General features: G+C 42.0%; 1 pseudogene; it reads right to left on the bottom strand.

Moving 5' to 3' along the window:
• Positions 1-1,192: 1,192 nt before the first annotated feature.
• On the bottom strand, positions 1,193-1,731 carry LOC109447286 (large ribosomal subunit protein eL6 pseudogene; annotated as a pseudogene).
• Between the last annotated feature and the right edge of the window lie 17,839 nt (positions 1,732-19,570).

Below are 19,570 nucleotides of genomic sequence, written 5' to 3'. Positions count from 1 at the left end.
ATGAGCTCTGAGGGTATGTTTAGGGCTGGTCCTGTGCCCTGAGCACTTGCTGACCTGAGAGGCCAAGAGTTGCAGCTTGCAAGGGGTCACCTGCTAGAGAACTAGCTTAAGACAAGCAATGAGGCCCTGAGTGGGTTCTGAATGTGGATAAAGCTCACCTGCTTCTCACCTCCATCATTCACCTCCTGCTGAGAAGATGAGCAGTAGGGCTGCCAGGCTTGAGTGTATCTAGGACACAATAATCACATCCTGAACCTTATTTTACTTCGGGCAACAAGGTTTCTGATCACGTGGTGGCGTTGGGATGCATATGGAAGACAGGTGGGACCTTTCCAAACTGAACCTCAGAGAACATTTGGTCTCAGACCTTGTTAAATACGTATGGAGACCTGCTTGCTTATTGAAGGTCTCAACACCAATCTAGAATGTCTTCTTATTGTCACAACTCCCCTTGTGTTTGCCTGGAGATCTGCAAAATAGTCTGAAACATGATGAAGACCATATACCAGCAATTTGCTGGAGCCAGTGGGTATTTGCACAGCATTGGAGAGATGGTTCCCATCTGGGCATCAGCCATTGCATCTTTGTCCCTCACATTGTTTCCACCAGCTGTCTGCCATGTCACTGAGCACTGCAGTGACATCAGAGGGACCGATTTCTGTCGGCCCCTTGTGTTCCCCTCTGGTACATGCCCATTGTCACTGACTGAAGCCAACTGATCTTTTGTTGGTAGCAAATTTTTCTGTGGTGTAACTCAATAGGAAAGCCAGTGTTTTCTAGAGGGCCCAGGGAATTCTTTTTCGTGGTTTGCAACGTGATTGGGAATAAAGGTAGCTTGATGCCATGGGTCCAGGGCCAAGCCCTGTGGGCCATGAGGAGGGAAAGCACCCAGTGGGAGCAGGGTATTTAGTGAAAGGTTGAAGCCTTTTGGGGACCTACTCTGGGCGAAGAACTGTGCTGGTCCCTGCAGGGGAAACAAGTAGGAGAGGGTCCTAGCCCCTCTTCCTTACTCATCCCCTGCTAAAAGGAAAGCACATTCCATTTCGGAATTATTTGAAGGTTCTTTGTTTTAATATATGTCTCTGTTTCCAAAAAGACCTATTGGCCAAGAAATTACCTTTTGCCTGTGAGCTAGACTTTTTTTTTTTTTTTTAAACAGATCAGGCATTTAATTAGGTCTTTCGTAATAAATTTACAACACCAGTTTTTGAGGATAAAGCCCATTTGTGAGAGCAAACACGGAGCGCAGGTAGCCCTGGACCTGAGGAACAGCTTTGATTTTTGGCAAAATTTGAGAGTCCACGGCTTTCTGACCAACTTTGTGCTGCTCTGTTATCCCGTATTTCTCTTTCTCTGTGTCGAACATCTCCCCCTCCTGGTGTCTGAGCTTGCATGGCTTCTTTTGGAAGTAAACATCAGTGACACGTTTGGGGATTTTCACACCACTGATACCAATTTTGGTGGAGGTGGCGATGACAAATTTCTGGTGTGTTCTATGCAGAGGAACTCGATTAAGGCACAGAGGTCCAGTCACAAGTCCCAAGCCACTTCCAGAAGTGCTCAGCTGCTTTCAGAAAAGCAGCCTCTTGCCTCTGTGACGCCCAGGGGGGCGATCAGAATAGTCCCTGGAGTGATGTGGGCCCCAGGTTTTCTCACCTGCTGCCTGAAGGGTTTCTTGCCGTGGCTCAGCAGCTTTCGAGGCACATCTTCCATAGGATCGTATCCAGGCATTTTACAAAGTTTAACCACTTAAGGGCCACCATGCTTGTCTCTAGCTGGTTTTGTGGCAGTAACAAGAATCTTCTCCTTTTTCTGTCAATCCTGGATTTAGCTGCTGAAAACTTCCTTTAGGGAACACAGCCGATCAGGAGCATCTGCCAATCCCTCTGACCAGGACAGAGTTTCAGCTGCAGCGGGGCTTCCCCTTCTTATGCGTTTTGGCCGTGAGGTTACCCTTCTTGAATCAGCATCAGCCTGCTTGGCTTCAGGTTTCTTCTTCTTAGTGTCCACCATCTTGCAAGATGGGAAAGAGCTGAGCTAGACTTTTAAATGTCGATTTAATCTCAAATGCATGAGAAAATGATGATTACAATAGCATGGTTTGGGCACCCACATCAGGTTTCAAAAGTTCACTTTGGCCCAAAGAGAGGAGAGATGCAAAGCAGCTGTATAGAGAGCAGTTTAGTAATAATCTGTATGCACCCTCACCGGGATTTCTGCTCAGCTCTCTCAGGGGAGGGAGTGGGTGTGAAGAGGGCATCAAGCAATCATGTTACTGACTCAGGGCACAAAGTCCCTCAGTCCTGGGAGCAGCAGCTATCCCCTCCACATTTGGAGCTCGACTCATCCCTCTGTAAGAAGGACAATTTCTCCCCATGTTATCTGTATTTAATCTAGATATGGGAAATCTCTTTCGTCTCGCTTCAAAATCAGAGTGAGCTACATCACTTAGAGCTATCACACATGAAAACAAAGCATGTGCTTCATTCATTTCCCTGCTGGGTTAAGTTCTGATTCTTCACCAAATCAGAGACACCTATTTAATCAGAAATTACAGAGATAGAAGTGGTGAAAACTGGCTTTCTGGCTGCTGATTTAATGAGATCCTGCTAATTCTGGTACTGTACAAGGGAAACCAACTGGAAATGCAAACACTGGAATCAGCTAGAGAGCACGACAGTCTCACGTTTCAACTCTAAGTCTACAGAAGTGCCCTGAGCTGGCCTAGTAATAGTGTCATTATACGAATAACACTAAAGATGAGAAAAGATATGGAATTGCTCTACAAACGTTGGCTATTATTATTTTCTTTAATTAATTCATACTAAATTTTCTCTCTATGAAGCTCTATCCCACATGAATGTAGAATTTCAGAAAGTGGAGATTGTCTTGTATTTCCTTGGTCCACTATAGTAATCCTTTTATAAATTCTGATAGACTTGACTGTCCTGACCCTAATTCATATTCTTCCAAGACATCAAGGAGATGAAAAAGAAGAATAATATTTTCAGGAAAAAGAGGGTTAATGGGCAGTACTGAAGGCTTGGAGTTAGGCGTGGAGTTGACTTCCAGTTTAGTCCAGACTGTGGAGACTGAGCCACCAGGCACTGATGGTAGTGGAGGATACAGGATGGCAACACCTGATGCCAACAAGGTCTTCTGTCAACTTGAGCTTGTATGAAAAGAAAATGGCATACCCTCACATTTACACACCTTCCCTCTTTCTGCCTAGGTATTTCTTCTGCTCAGAAATTTGGGTCTTGCCAAAGATCTGCTCCCAGATAGGACAGAGGGCTAAGTGGTGACTCAGGCCTAGGAGACTCCCCGAACCTCTCACAACTTCCCTGTGTGGACTTATTTGTGAATCCTTGCCCAGGCCACCGAGTAAGAAAGACCTAATTGTTTCTATCTTAATTAAGTTCCATAGGACAGAAAGAGAAAGAACAAGGTAATTAATTCAGATTTTCTCACTGAAACCCAAAGTTCCTTTTTCGGTCTGACCATCAGGCAAGAGCAAACAGAAAGATTTGGCAAGTGCTTCCTCATTCTCTTCAGCCTCTCACTCCCATTCCTGACTGCTCCCCACCCCCCACTAGTTCTGCTGCTCTCCGGAAGTAACTGCTGCTAGCAAAGATATCCTATGCATAGGAAAGCATATGTGATTATATAACACCCTTCTTTATAAAACAACAACAAAGTGCACACATGGTAGCATAATTTACACATAGTTTTACATCTTGTTTTTTTAACAGAATATTTCCCAGTGATTACGGAAGGACATGTTTTAATAACAGCAATCTTATTTAAACTGAGTTTTGCTTTGGTCTTGGACAAAGCCTTGTTCCCTAACCATTCCTGCCAGTGGGAGTGTGTGGGGGGGGGGGCACTCCTATTTTTCTTTTCTCCTCTGGAAATTGAGGGGTAGAACCAGATAACCTCTCAGTTTCCTTCCAGCCACTGAAATCTTTAAGAATCATTTCATAGGAAAGGAAATGGAATGACGGCAAGTTTATGAATCTGCCTAAGGTCCAAATCTAATTGTGTGCAGAGCAGGGATGGAAACCAAAGCCTTTGACTTCTAACGTCAGATTCTTGCCACCAGACCACACTGTTGTTTGCTGCTTACTGTTTCCTTTTCAGCTATCCGGGGCCCAGGAAATTCCAGAGCAGGAACAAGACAGGTTCTTATATTCCTATTAGTTTCAGGGTGTGGGGAATCGATAGGAACTCTCTGGCTAGGCTGATCAAGTTTCTCTTCTATTGATACTGACAGGCTGGATCCTGTCTCCCATTGATGTCATGAGACGTGATCTTTGTGGGTGAGAATCGGCTCTGGGGTAAAGAATGGAGGGCGAAGAGATTCTCCACGTGGAGGCGAAATCAAAGAGAATTAATGGTGCTTCATACAAGGAAATAAAGTCATGAGCTGCTCATTAATGCTGACAATGACGAAGAATGTTGCTAGGTTCCAGCCATGTGCTCAAGAATGGTGGAGTGCAGTGGTGGGTAGGTAGTCACATTCCAATGAGCTAACTCTGTAGGCATCAAACTCCTTTTCATGTAAACTGTATTGTAGTTTTGGCATTATTATTTCTGTTTGGGATGAATAGAATCACAGTAAATTTTGAATTCAGCAAAGTGATACCAAATGTTCTAAAAGTAAATATCTTCCCAACTAACCTTTACCTTAGAGTTGGCAGGTGTGTTGGGCAGTGTTAGTCTCTTTCGTCATTTGCTTTAGTGGCTGAGGCCCAGAAAGCAAAGGTCAGAGTGGATCAGATCTGTCTTCTGTTAGCCAGAGCCAGAGTGTGGGCAGGGGAGGGCTGTGCTCAGGAGTTACAAAGTCTGTTCACTGAGAAGTGGCCAAAGTGTCACTGAACCATTATCATATGAAGTGTCATATTGTCAAGCAAGGGAACCTCAGAGGTAATGGAGACTAACATTTAACTAGGGAACTGAAACTCTGAGAGGTAGGATGAGTAATGTGAAGGCACACCACTAGCTCACGGCAGAGCTGAGATTGAAACTAGGTCCATCTGATTCCAAAGTCCACACCCTTCTCACTAATCTCTGCTGCTTCCCCATGTCACTGGAGAGGAGAGAAGAAAGAAATTTCCTTCCAAAGCTTGTTGCTGTTAAAATCCAAATCCTATGACTCCTACATTATTTCTACCTCTACAAATGAAGTTAGTTGAATTACTAAAATGTTAATTACTGGGGCATATCCTCTTCTTCAATACAAACAGAACTGTATAGAATGTGGTCTTAGCTCATGAAGAGTTTATAGTCTGGTTGTACAATAAGATCAGGGCACATAAACATAGAAACCAGGTCATTCAATGCAACTAAGGACATCATTGTGTGTCACAGAGTGCTGTATAAGGACATAAAGAATATAAAGTTGAAGGAATAGAGCTGGAATAAGAGCTGAAAGGGATTCCATCATTTCGGATCTTTCTGAGACTGGACTTCCTAGAAAATGGAGTATGAGACAAAGCTTAAGTGCTAGTGTTTTATGGGAGGTATCTCCCAGGGCAGTGACAGTGAGGGAAGAGGGAAGAGAGGGAGGAAGGACGTGAAACAGGAAAGGATAGAAAACAAAGAAAAGGAGATGTATTACTGAAGTGGCCACAGCTTCAGGAAAAGACAGTCATCAGGTTGCTTAGTCCCATGGGATATCTTCAGAGAGGCTGTATAGAACAGTGTCCCATTTTCTTTCTCCCTCCTATCTCCTGCCTCATTGGTCAAGGTTTTCCCATGAGTATTAGCTTCCCTGCCCTTCTGGGTTGTGTCTCCAGACACCTTTGGGCAAGAGACACCTTTGCTGAGGAAGCCAGTTCCCATGAGTTATAGCTTTCCACTTCATCCAAATCGGTAAGTGAGGGGAGGGACCAGACCTGCTGGGGTCCCATCAGGCCTGGGCATCAGAGTTGCCCACTGGAGCAGGAGCAATGGAGACCATGTTGGAGCTTGCACTCTCCTTGGTGGAGGCTTGGAGATGGTCAGTGCTGGCAGATGTGGTTGTGACAGTTGTGGCAATGTGCAGTGTTTGGGTGGGGGCGGAGTGGTCTCTATGAGTAAGCAACCAAGGTCACAGGAGACAAGTGGGGTCAAGTGAATCTGAGGAGGTGTGCAAATTGTATCTGATACAGAGTTTCAAGAGAAAAGAGATGGGGCTTTCAAGAGCTGGGATATTCTAGAGTATCCTGTTCAAGAGATAAGGTAATCTGAGAAAAATTTATTCATGGTGGCACTCTTTCCAGAGATAGCAGTGAAGGGGAACTGTGGGGCATAATTCGATAGCTCTGGGCTAGTAGCATCACAACCAATTCCAGGCTGGAGGGATTTAAGGGGGAGGGCTATTACTGAATTCAGAGGGACTTCTTCATGAAGAGGTCACCTTAAAAGGAACAATGACCTCAGAGAAAGAGTTAGAAGGTAAGAGCTCCAATCAGAAGCCATAGAATAAGAGTCTACTGAGGTAATCCCTACTGGTCAGCCCCTCCCTGGGCTAAGAGCCGGGTGGAGAAGAGAGGAGAGCAGATCTGGGAGGGCATTAGAAGACCTCTGGCACAGGGAACACCTGGTCTAGGTCTTTCTACTGCCGCTTTTTAAAATTTCATTAGAGATATGTAGCTTGCTCAAGGTTCTAGCCGCAGAAGAAACTTTGCAGGGTGAGTAGAATGTGGCTGGGTAAAGGAAAGGGGGTAAGCAATTGTCCTGGGGCAGGAAGAGCAAGGAGAGTTTGTGAAACATTGAGGGAATTGTCCTGACCCATAAGAAGTTGAAGGATTGTGAGGAATTCTGGTAAATGGGTGGAGTCTCATACTTTGAAGAGCCTTGAAAGCAGGCAGGTCAATTTCCCCTTGGTGTGGCAGGAAAGAGGTTGCTATTGAAGGTTTTGAGATGAAAGCAGCACTAAGTAATTCAACCTAGGCAGAACAATAAATCCACTTGAGAAAAAAGGGAAATTGGATTTAGGGAGTTCAACTGGGAAACTGTTAAATAAATACAGAAAAGGAGTGATGCAAGTCTGGATTTGAATATGGTAGAGGGTATAGTCAGGATGTGCGTCAAATGGAAAACTGGTAGGAGTTGCGTATTGGGGGATGTTGAGGTGACAGGGAGGAACAAGCTGACGATAAGCATCATTTTTTAAGACTGGGTGACTAGGAATGAATGGCAATGAGTTTGACAGAGAGGAAGGTGAGATGGGTGATCATCGAGGGCAAGATGGGGACTGAGGTGCTGATGAGCTTTAGCTGAGACCAGCTGCGATTGGGCAAACCCACTGCTTAATCATGGCCGTAATCTTGGCACAGGTGACCAGGTTTATTACTGATGAAAGGGCAGTGGTGGCATACCGAGATGCTCTCCAGAGTGCAGTGGGTAAGGGGTGGTATTGTTTATAGAGAACTCAGAAACAATAATGAAATCAACCAAACAATTTTTTTTGTTATTGTTGTGCACTGGTCTGTGATAAATTTATTTTCTCCTTACTGAGAGAAATATTTTGCTGGTCTACATTCTAAAGAATTACTGTGGTTACTGTTGATTTTTATAACATATAAGCTTAAAGTTAGCACATTTTAATTACTTATCTTTTTTTTTTAGTTTTGTTTTTTTGTGCTAAAGTATACCACATAAAATATAAAATTTATCGTTTTAACCATTTTTAAGTGTACAACTGTGGGAACAGAGCCAGGAGTGCAGTTTCCAGGCTCTCGGTCTCACGTGGAAAGGTGCTGGCTCAGGTAATAAATGACCCTCAGCTGTGATTGGATGGCCATCAGCTGTGGCTACTTGGCCGTCAGCTGTAACCAGTGAGCCATTGGCTACTAATCCACTAATATAACTGCTGTGGCTACACTAGCAGAAAATGGGGGCTAGCAAGAAGACGGTGGCTGAGCTAGCAAGCGGCAGATTGCAGTTAGTACAGCGGATTGTGGCTAGTGGGTAGGGTTGGTTGGTTGGCAGAGAAATGGACAGTAGGTTGCAGATCATGTGGCTCCTGCTTCCTGTGTCTCTAGCCCAGCTGCCAGCGAGAATATGATATGACTCCACTATCTATATAGTTCTGTGGTGTTCCTTTTTAACCTCACCATATTCTGCGTTCTTATGTGGGGAGCGGGACTAGGGACCCCAGAAGAGACCCCGCATGACACCTTGCCTGACAGCATCCATCACCACAATCCATCCACAGAACTGTCTTCATCTTGCAAACTTGAAACTCTGTACACATTAAACATTAATTTTCTATTCCTCTCTCCCAGCCCCTGATGACTGTCATTCTACTTTCTGTGTCTATGAATTTGATTACTCTAAGTATCTCATAAAAGTGGAATCATTTCTTATCCTTTAATAAACAGCTAGTTTATTAATAGGTAGCAAGTTTGCAGAACTAATTACAATAAAGATATCCTATAAAGATATCCACTTGGAGAGCTTCGATACATATATTTGATTCAAGAGTAAGTTTTTTAAAAATTGGATTTATTGAGGTCACATTGATTAATAACATTATATAAATTTCAAGTGTACAACATAATAATTTGACATCTGTATACTCTGTTGTGTGTTCACCACCCAAGGTCTAGTCTCCTTCCATTACCATATATTGGACCACCTTTACTCGCTTTGTCCTCCCTTCACCCTTTCTTCCCTCTGGTAACCACCATTCTATTGTCGGTATCTATCAGTTTGTTTTTGTTTGTTTTGTTATTTTGCTTGTAACTTTTTGTTTTATATTCCACATATGGATAAAATTATACATTTTTTTTGTCCTTTTCCGTCTGACTTATTTCACTTACCATAATTTATAATAGCCAAGTCATGGAAACAAACAAAGTGTCCACTGGCAGGTGATTGGATAATGTGCTATATATATATATATATATATATATATATATATATATATATATACACAATGGAATACTACTCAGCCATAAAAAAGATGAAATATTGCTATTTGCAACAACATGGATGGGTCTTGAGAGTATTATGCTAAGAGTAAGTTTTTACTGGCACATAATTACTGAAGTTCTCTCAGGCATTCCTGGTGTCTATAGCCCCTCTGTTCTTACACATTCCTATGTTCGAACAGATTCAAAACAGACCATGATTGAACCCAGTGGTTTTAGATAAGAAAGAGAATTTGAGTCACTTCAATTCTGTCATTCTATGTGACCACTTGGAGTTCCTATTTGTTTTTAAAATTTAAGACAGCAAAATAGAGTGTAAACTGTGAGGTAAAATATTTTTATTTGGCAATACATAAAAAAAAACACCACTTAAGTTGGAATTACATTCTTTAAAATTAAAGTTAACTTTTCTATGTAATTACCAATTGTTGGTTTTAAAACTGAAAAATGGATCAAGAAAATAAAACTTTGGAGTGGGGGGAGTTGCATATGACTTGAGGAGTAACCTGGTTAAGAGGGAAAATGAGCCTCTCACAGTAAAGATGGTTCTTTATCTGCTGTTCATCAGAGAGAAAAAGAATGAAACAGGAAGTTGACGCTTGACGACAGCATCATGGTTTCATAAATGTTTAAAGCACCAAAAGTGCAGAGAACACAAATAGTTTATTCAAAATTTTAAAATTTGCTTGTTTTGTTTTTGTTGGAGATTGCTTGCCGATGAGATTTTAAAAATGGAGCATCCAACTTCATAACCGGCTTTAAAACCTGAAGAAATTTAATCTTGAAGTCCCTGAATGTGACCTAACTGAATCACATCTCTCTTGCTTTAGATAAACAGAAAATCCTGGCAATGAAATGGGAAACTACTAAAATCCATCAAGTGAAAATAGATTAAGAAAGAAAAAATGTGAGAAATTTTATGTCATCATTTGGACCTAATTATGTTTGTAGCCAAACAAAACCTTTCTGTGGTTAAAGAGCAGATAGTATCATTAGGAATCAAAATTTGTTGGCACTGGTAGATAGAGCCTCACATTGCAATCTAGTTTTGAAGGAACATTTTGTAAAAATTAAACATATTATTCTTTTAGAAGAGAGTTTTATTTCACACTTATCCAAAATTCAAAGTTAATTCATTCATCTTCTGGGAAATGACATCAAACTGAAAATTGGTGTTGATCTCTTAAAAAGCTAAATACATCGGCTTTCTTCTTATAGTACCCCTGGTATTTTTTTACAGTTATTAAGTATTTGAAGTAATCAGATGTATCTATATTGAAGATGGTTAAGTTAAAATAATCAGTTTGGGCCTCTGTTTTTGTGTCTGGGAAGATTGCTGCTGAATGCTACAAAGAAATCTTGGAACAATTAGATAGGAATGAACTGAACATAAACCTCTGCCATAGTCCAAGGAATGACAACACTGCAACTCTGACGACTGTTCACGGTGGTGTACAGCAAAGATCTAAGAAATTGATCTAGTCCTTAATTGTGATTTCTGCAAATCATTCTCTGTCCCTTTGCAGAATCTGCAAATCGTTCTCTGCACCTTTGCAGAATTTATTCTTTCGGATGTTTTTCTTCATGTGACATTTTTGGAATTATGGATAAATTTTATGCATTCTTAGTAATCTCACCTCATCAGTGAAAAATGCTGCAGACTGTATGTAGGTAACAAAGCAAAATCCTTTCCCAGAGAAGATGGAGGGCTCAGTATGAAGTCCTGCATACCACAAAGGCTAATTTTGAAAAATGAATACGAACTTTGAAGTTGGGAGGCTCAACTTGGATTTTATGAAGAAGGCCTTTAACTCTGCAACAACGAAATTTGAACCAGTGACGCTGATATAGAAAATGGAATTAAATGTTGAAGAAGAACGCAGAAGAATAACAAAAGATACTGGCCTTACATTGCCAGAAGAAACCCAAAGGGCAGTATTTGAATGCCTCAGTCAATTTCCCCAAGAACTAGACACTTGTCCTATTTGTGCTAAAGGAATAGATCAAATAATGTCACTGTTTACTCTCTGATGTTTGTAGGAGAAAAACTTTGGAATTTTTAGCAAATATAGAAGAAATTTACGGTGAATTTTCTGGAGAAGATATTTGGAAGATAATGCAGATTTTGGGAATATGATGGCTTTTGAAAACCACTGGGATCAATCCCTAAGAAAGAAAACCATTGACAGTATTGTAATTTCTGAAATTTATTGTGAAATGGGATTCATGTGAATCTCTGCTAAACTATATTCTTTTCCTCACTATTTGTATGTCTGTTCGCTCATATATAATAATTTTTTTGAAATGAAAATTAATAAACATTATTCTTCAGTCAACTATGAGTGAAGAAAGAGTGTATTGCACATGAATATGCAAAGAAGATCAATTAAAGACCAATCTGTCATTGACAGATTTGCATGAGTTACAGCTACTAGGCAGAAACTATAATTTATTATTCTTTACTGCAACAGAAAAATACATAATCTTTCCTCTTTCAAAAAATACATTAATACTATTAAAATATTAATCCTTTACATTTTTGTTTTCGCACCATAACATTAAAATTCTAATTTTCTTACTGACATGATTATATAGGTGAATTTCAATAAAAGAACATTTTCATTTCTTGTGCTTCTTTGCTGGTCATAACTATAATTCATTTCATTTCATAATTATAATTGAAAACAATTTTGTCATAGAGAGAAAAAGAGTGTCAAAAACGGTCTGTTCTGGGGGTTATGTTAGGTGTGCCACTGTGATAGAGACACCTTTGCCAGTTGTACAAAGATGTCCTTTTTTGTTAAGATATTCAGAGTATTGAATAACTTCTTACGTCTTGATCAAAATTTGAGACTAGGACTGGAACCCGGGTCTTACTTCACTTTAGCGAGATCCTGTTCGAGTATCATAAAGCCCATGCATACTGGGTGCTTTATTAAACATTTCTTGAACAAATGAGTGAATGAGTAAATGAATGAGGACTCTTCTATCTGGCAATCTCCCTTGTGCACAAAGGAGCATGTGGAATCTTAATAGGACTTAGAAGGGATTTATTAATAAAAATACACTAAAAAGGTACTGAAGATGTGTGATAGTTTATTAGTCTGAGGTTTCTGGAAGATTTATAAACTTTGGTGTGGCTTTTAATATCTTGGTTGTACATAGCCTAGTTAGTGAGAAATTATGAACCGTGAAAACAGGGTGTTTCCTTAATGAATACAATTTAATTTGAGAGGAAGCTAAGCGGTCAAGATGACAAAATAACAAGAGAAGTTACAATGTATAGAAAATAACGCGGGAAAGGAAGGATACCACCTTACCTAAATAGTTACAGCCAACACATTTTGGCTTTTTGACACCCAAACCAGAGAAATAAGGTTCAGTAATTTATGATACTGATATAAAGCTTGATAGAACTTTTAGTTCAAAGCTTAAATTGTGGATCCATCACATCTGACCTAAAATAATCCAACTACACAAGAAGAGTGTTGTTTGCTTCCTTCCTCTTCTATAGTCACTGATGGTGACTACGAACGAAGCTGGGATAACTAAAAAAAGCTCTGAAAAAAAGAGGAAGTGTGCAAAAATGGTTGATGTGAGTTTTCAGTATATTTTTGGTCAGTGTGCACATAGTCAATTTATCAGTATGTTTTCCTCCCACTAGGACTTCCAACTTCTTTCAGCAACACTTGCCATTCCGTCCATAGGGCTTTCTTTTGTGAAATGCGCTCTCTGCTGCCATATGAGTGTTCCAGTGGAAGTTTGGTCGTGACTGTGGGTAGGTAAATATGGCCACGTCCAGGTGTGACCTCCTATTTAGCTGCTCTAACAGGCCCTGCCAAATTTGTAGGCCAGTTTGGAGCTTGGATTGGAGGCATGAAATATGAACTAGAAATGGAACAAGAAAAAGATAGGGTTCATTACACAGAAGAGGCTATGCAATTAACATCCAAAAAGGGTTTTTGTTTGTATAGAGGACTTACCTAACTTTGGTTGGGGAGAAGAAAAGTTAAATACCGCAGAGATTTTTTCCATCTGTGTTTTCTCCCCATTCCCCTTCCCCCATTTCAGGATGTCCCCTGATGTTTAAAGACATAATTTACAATAAAATAGTTTAAGCTGATTAAAAAAGGTTGGGCACCTGTGCACCTATCACTCAGCTATTAAAAATACATATAGAATATTTGCTTCGGATTTTGAAAATAAAATATTTTAGACATAGAAAAAAGTATAAAGGTGAACAGAACACTCAAGTTACCAAACCAAAAGGTGATCATAAAACCTTGCAGTTCCACGCAGGGTGAGAAGTTCCCTGTGTACCGGTAGTTGGAGTCCCTCTCCCTTTCTTCTCCCGCGGAGATAATCACACTCCTAAGTTTGATGCCTATTATCCTTCAACTTTTCAATTTGCTGAAAACTTTTCTGTCTCACAAATCTTGATTTGCCTTCTTTGGTATTTCTTTGAGTAATTTAAAGTCCTGTTTTCCTAAAGCCATGTTTCCTAAATGAAACAAAACTTGAGAAGGATCATAAAAACTGAAGTCATCAAAGAGCCATATAGTTTCATTTTAAATATGCCACATTTCGTGTGTATGTGAGAGCTATTTCAGAAGGCAGATAGAATTATAAATTAAAGTGAAAATAATTACAGTTTCCCACTAGACCAGTTTGTTCTGTGTTTTCCAGAGAAATATGTTTACTGCAACATTATTTAATTATAAAATACCAGTAATAGTAGGGAAATAAGTGAGTTAGGGTACATTCACTTATAAATCTTATATTATCAATAAAAATGTATATTATAAAGAGTTAATAATTATACAAAGACATTGATCTACATACCCCAGTACTATAGCTAGAGGTGTCTGATCAGCGAACCTGATTACGGTCAAAAGGAAGTTTCTGTTGCTCTTACAATAAAATACAAGCGCAGTAACCTAGCTTACACGATCTCTTAGCTCTACAATAAACCTTCAAAACTTCTCCTGTCCCCTTCCCCTCTATGCTGCACACATGCCGTTCTCTTTGCTTAGCAAAGCCCTTCCATTTTGCCCAAGTAACTCTTACTAAGTCTTCAGATCTTGTCTTCTTGGCCCTCACCTCAGTAGGAGAAACCTTCCCTGACCACCTCCTCCAAGACCAGATGGGGGGGAGGGGGCATGGGATTTTGTGTTTCCTGTACAGTATTGTAAATGCCCCATTACTTCAGACAAAAGACCATAAACTCAGTGAGGGTGGGGGGCACTGTATCTTCAGGGCCTGATACAATCCTTCACACAAAAACACTTAATGATTATCTGATGAATGAGTTTTAACGGTAAGTGAAAGTAGAAGGCTTGATAACTATATGTGTGATATAATTACAAATGTGTATATCTAGGTATGTTCTAAAGTACCTTTTAAGCAACAGAAAGGAAATACCATATAACAAAATGTTAATATTTTAATTGCCAAATTTCGATTGCAACCATGACTTATTTTTACAATAACAAAAAGTGACTTTCTTGCTTAAAAATGCAACAATAAAAAAAGAGGAAACTATCTGACTTCAACTGTACAGTTGAGAATAGTATTCAAGCATAGTGCCTATAGCTGCAATTTGAATTAAAAAACAAAAGAAACAAAGGCTGAGGTAGTCTTTGGGTGAAGGGAAGTTACATTTCTGTAAGCGACCCATATGCAGGCCACAGCCGAGGTGGGCCCAGAATGAGAAGGAAATGAAACACAGGGCTGGTAGCACCTGCACAGTGGGAGGACAGGGGACCATCTCCTGGATGAAAGAGAGCAAGAGAGGTTTTAGGCAAGAATGGGGGTGGGGAGAGAGAAGATGGCTCAGTGGTTACTGAGGACACGGGAAGGAATGCTGAAGAAGGACCTGGGGACAACTCGAGGAGCAGGAAAGGACCGCCAGGAGCAGGTAGTTCCCACTGCGACAAGGTTGGCCTTGCTTGGTTTGGATCCATAAAGTGAAAGAAGGAAAGGGACAGGGGATTCTGCGGACGTCATGTGGTAGTGATGATGGTGGTGGGGTGCGGAAGGATGTGTGTGTGAAGTCGTAAGTCAAAGGGCATATAGGCCACGTGGTCCTTGAAAAAGACCCCAAGGGAAATTCAAAGAAGGGTCCATGCAGCTTGACAAAAGGGAGCATCAGATGCTATTTGGGAAAAACAAACAAACAAGCAAACAAAAAACCATCAAGGTGCCAGAAAGAAAGGTGCCAAAGGTGAAGGCAAGTTGGGAGAGTTCAACTAAGACACATAAATCGGCCCACATGGTGAAACTCCACTGAAAGTTGACACGCATATGACTAACCCATTAATCGAGGGACATAGCCTGAGCAAGGGAGGGACCAGAGAGACACGAGAGGGGGTGGAAATGAGAAATTGTTTGTTGTGCTAGAAGAAACTGGGTGGAGGTGAGTGTCATGGACGATTTCTGTCTTGTTTGGTCGTAGGCTGGGGCAATTATGTAATGACAGCTTGCAAGGAGCTTCCTAAAATAAAATAGCCTCACCAGAAGCTGATAATAACAAATAAGATAAAACAACATGAAAGAAAGCTAGAGTGAGTTGTGCTGATAGAGTGTTTCATGCTTAGCAGGAGACAGTGCATCCCCAGGAGTCAGGAGGATGAAAGGTGAGTGCTACCGGATGGGCTTCCTTAACTTAGGTGGGCAGTCCTGGGGATCCGAGAGATGAGTATTGAGGAACCTCTGGATCTCCCAATCCAGCGAGTCCATCCTTCTGGAAACTATCCCTGCCCTTCTCGCTCCGGTTCTGGCTGATTCACTTAGGTTTTGGGAGTCAGAATCAAGCTGGTTTCTGCCTGGACTTTTTTGGGCTGGAGACTCAGGGTCATGAAGTTACTTACGTCTGTGCCAAAAGCACTAAGGTGTGCCGACTTTCGCCAAGCACGTTTGTTAAACAAAATAAGAAGTTCTTCCTTACCCGGTCATCAACTAAAACTGGCAGAAGAATCTGAGCTGAGAATGCAACAGAAACCACCATTATACGCAGACCACCAAGAAACCTGTATCCTGCCAAGGCCTCAATAACAAGCAGTTAGGATATCTCTCCCCTGTATCCATCAATACTCCAGGCAGAGAATAATATGCCTGGACCTGCTGTCCCCTCCCTACTCAGTGTGACCTCAGGGGCCCCTGGTTGTCATGCCCCAAGTTCATACCTAGGAATTGATGGAAATATACCTGTGGCTAAACAGATACACACACACACACACACACACACACACACACACACACACACAACTGAGGTACAAAACTTGGGAGCTCAGAAACCACATTTCCTAGCATATGGTGATGTCATCCAGGAGAGAGACTCAAGCTGACATTTCCAACTTGACAAGAGATACAGAGTCTGGGTTGCACTCAGATGTCTGGTTCCAGTCTTTCCTCTGCATCCCTGTCCCTGCCACTGTCAAAAATGTTCTTAGATCCTCGAGTCAGTGAATTGCCCTTTTCCACTAAACCAGCTTGAGTTGGGGTTCCGTCTCTTACCAGCAAAACAATACGCAGAGGCTAGGGAAACCATTGCCAACAAGGACCTCGCTGCGGAGGAAGAGGAGCACAAACCTCACCGCAGAAGGAGGCTAGCAAGGGTCTGGGTATTTACAACACAGACTTGTAGCTGTCGACTTTGGGACTGTTGTGAATGTTGCTGTGGTTGACAATGGGAGCACTGCAAGACCATTAGATTAAGCTGGAAAGTTGGGACAGGGTGGATAAGGGAGGTAAGAAAGAAATGGGGGGGGGGGGAGAAAAGGCAAGGATGCAGCTGGTGCTGTTATCTGAACTGCAACTTCAGGACTATGACCATGAACACGATGGCAAGTTTAATCACCCACTTAGGGATCTTGTCATATAGAGAAGGACTTTGGCTGATTCAGGGGACTGTCAGCCATGCATGTGACTCAAGAAACCATACAGTCAGGAATAGTGCTTTGAAGATGCAAGATGAGGACATAAACACATCTCATAAAAGAAAATGATACGAAATTTCAATGGTACTGAAGGTTGCTATATGTGTGCAAACCAAAAGGTGATCATAAAACCCTGTTTGGGACAGTCCTGGTTTACACCTATTGTTTTGGCATAATTGTTAACCTCATGTTTCACACTCAAGAGTAACCGGTTTGAAGGATAAATTTTATGGTGGCCCTCGTGAACAGCTAACTTGCTACTGTGTCTCCATTGAAAGGAGGGTTGGGTTTTCAGGTTCCAGCATAGAAGGGGAAGGGTAATTTCTGCCCAGAGGAATACAGGGAAGCCACGGGAGCCAGTGAGAAGAAGGGAAGGAGGGATGTGGCAGTTTGGGAAAGAAGGGGGAGACAATGAAACTGTTGTCCAGTGTCGGCAGGAAAAATGAAGATGTAAGACATAAACAAAATGGTATGAAAAAAAAAAATCAGCAGCCAGAAGAAAACTGCTGAAAACAGAATGGGTGGAGCTGCTGGTGAATTCTGTGAGCTCAGAACCTCAAGGACATGTGATCCTAGGCAGAGCGGGATGACCTTGGAGAATACTGAAGTGCCACAGATGGAGATGACTAATTTACGGAGGTAGAACCAGACTGGGCAGAATCCGGGGCTTGCGTAATTTGCTGCAGGCAGTTGGGTCAGCATGTGTCACTGCCAGGGACCAGAGCTGTGCAGAGCTGATGACAAACAAGTTTAGGACTAAGATCTGGGTAAAGAGGGAAGGATGGCACCAGGGAGCACTCTGAAGAAGCTGGTGCTCTGAGCTTCTCTGAAGGCTTTTTCAAGTAACCTTGTAATTTCAAGAAATTCAAGGTTCCTGGTCAACCCTGACTCTGAGATAGAATCCTATCTCATATGAACATTTAAAATCAACTCCTTAACTCGGCCAAACAAGAAAAATGGTGTCCAAGGGAGTTGTGTGACTTGCATTGTCCACACAATCAGGCCATGGTGGAACTGAATTCGACAGCTAGAACTGCAGTAGTGTGGTTATCAGGGCAGCACTCAGGTGTATTGCAAGGAACACATTGGTCCATGAGATGCTACCAGGAAGCTCTTTCTTTTGGAAATTAACTACATACACTAGAACAATAAAGGGCTTGAGAAACCCTAGAGTGAACAATTAATTTAACCCAGGATTTTCTAAACTTATTTGACTCTAGTGCCCTTTTTTTTTTTTTTTTCATGTAACACTGAATTTCTTTTCGAGAGACACATCTAAGAACATACTTTGGAAACGTGTTCCATGTGGTCCTTGGCTGCTTAGATCAGACACAATTTTCCTGCGGTTGAGGGTGCTTCCTTGTCTACCAGGAGCCTTTGCAATATGGTCCGAACATACAGGCATGCCCTTTGGGTTGGTGAGAGTCTCAAGCAGAAAATTGCATGTTTTGGGGGTGGGGTAGGGTTATTGGGCCCTTTGACCCTTGTGATATGTAGTCTCCATTCACCACTCTACCTCCTTCTCTCCATCAAGCTTCTAGTTGTATTTAGGCAAAGGGGGCTAGTAGGACAGGAGAGAGAAGCATACTGTCAGTCAGTTAGTTTCCAGATCCCAGGTAATGCCACATGGCCCTTGTCACCTAGCTTGTTCTCTCTTCAGGCTTTGGTGATCACTCCTTCCAGGTCCCTTGGGCCTTGGGGTGGTAATGGAGCACAAACTGCTCCCAGCCTGAGGTATTGCACTGTGCCTTGTGGTTTGTCTACACTCTTCTGCACCTTGGTAAGCAGCCCCTTTATTAAGCTCTCCTCAGTTGAGATTTGCCATGGTTTCCTGCTGGGGCCTACCTGATACAGTCCTATTTGTGGAGAAGATTTTGGATGCATTATTTATTCATTTATTTAGCAATGTTTTGTGTCAGGCATTGCACTAGGCTCAGGGATACAATGGTGAATAAGACGGACCAGGCCCTCACCTGCATGCAGCTTAGTGAGGGAGACAAAAAATGAAGAACTAAGTAAGTGACTAAACCACAGACAGCCCTAAGTTTTAGGAAGAAAATAAGTCCCATGCTATTACTGAGATAACGACAGATATATAATGCCTACCTAGGCAGGGAGGTCAGGGAAGCCTCTCTGAAGAGGTCTAAAGGATGAGAAGGTAGAAAACCAAAAGAGAATTTTCCAGGCAGAGGAAATATCAAGCACCTGATCTTTAGGCGGGATAGAGCTTGGCATGTTGGCATGTTGTTTTGCTGTGTTTTATGGTTTTCACTGTAGAAATGCTTTCGTCACGGTGTCTGTACAGGATGTGATTTCAAGACAGGAAGAAGGGCAAGTGCGCACCTGGTGACACATGGCTGTCAGAGAACAGGTTGTGAGTGAAGAAAGAGTCCACACGCAGCCATACTTTACCGGGTACCACACAGCTCTAGGCCACAGCCTCCTTCTCTGCCCCTCTTCAAACCCACCTTCTCCTAGGCCATGGTGTCCTGGGACTGGTGGTCCTCAGATACCAGATTGTTCATGTTGCTTTCAGCCTCAGGGAAATCTATCTCCTCTATGCTGTGGCCCTGGCACCGGCGCAGAAAGGCCTTGCCGAAACATGGCCATCAACTGCTTGGAGATGTGCTGTAACAGTTCCTGAGGACCCATGGTGTTGCCAATAAGGGGAGGAGGCACTTTTAGCCCCCGGGGTGGGATGTCACAGATAGC

The sequence above is a fragment of the Rhinolophus sinicus genome, chromosome 1 (assembly GCF_057876585.1).
Source record: "Rhinolophus sinicus isolate RSI-liver-muscle chromosome 1, RSI-T2T, whole genome shotgun sequence".
Lineage (NCBI taxonomy): Eukaryota > Metazoa > Chordata > Mammalia > Chiroptera > Rhinolophidae > Rhinolophus > Rhinolophus sinicus.
Note: the sequence above shows the minus strand (reverse complement) of the source record. Positions and strands in the feature narration are given on the sequence as shown.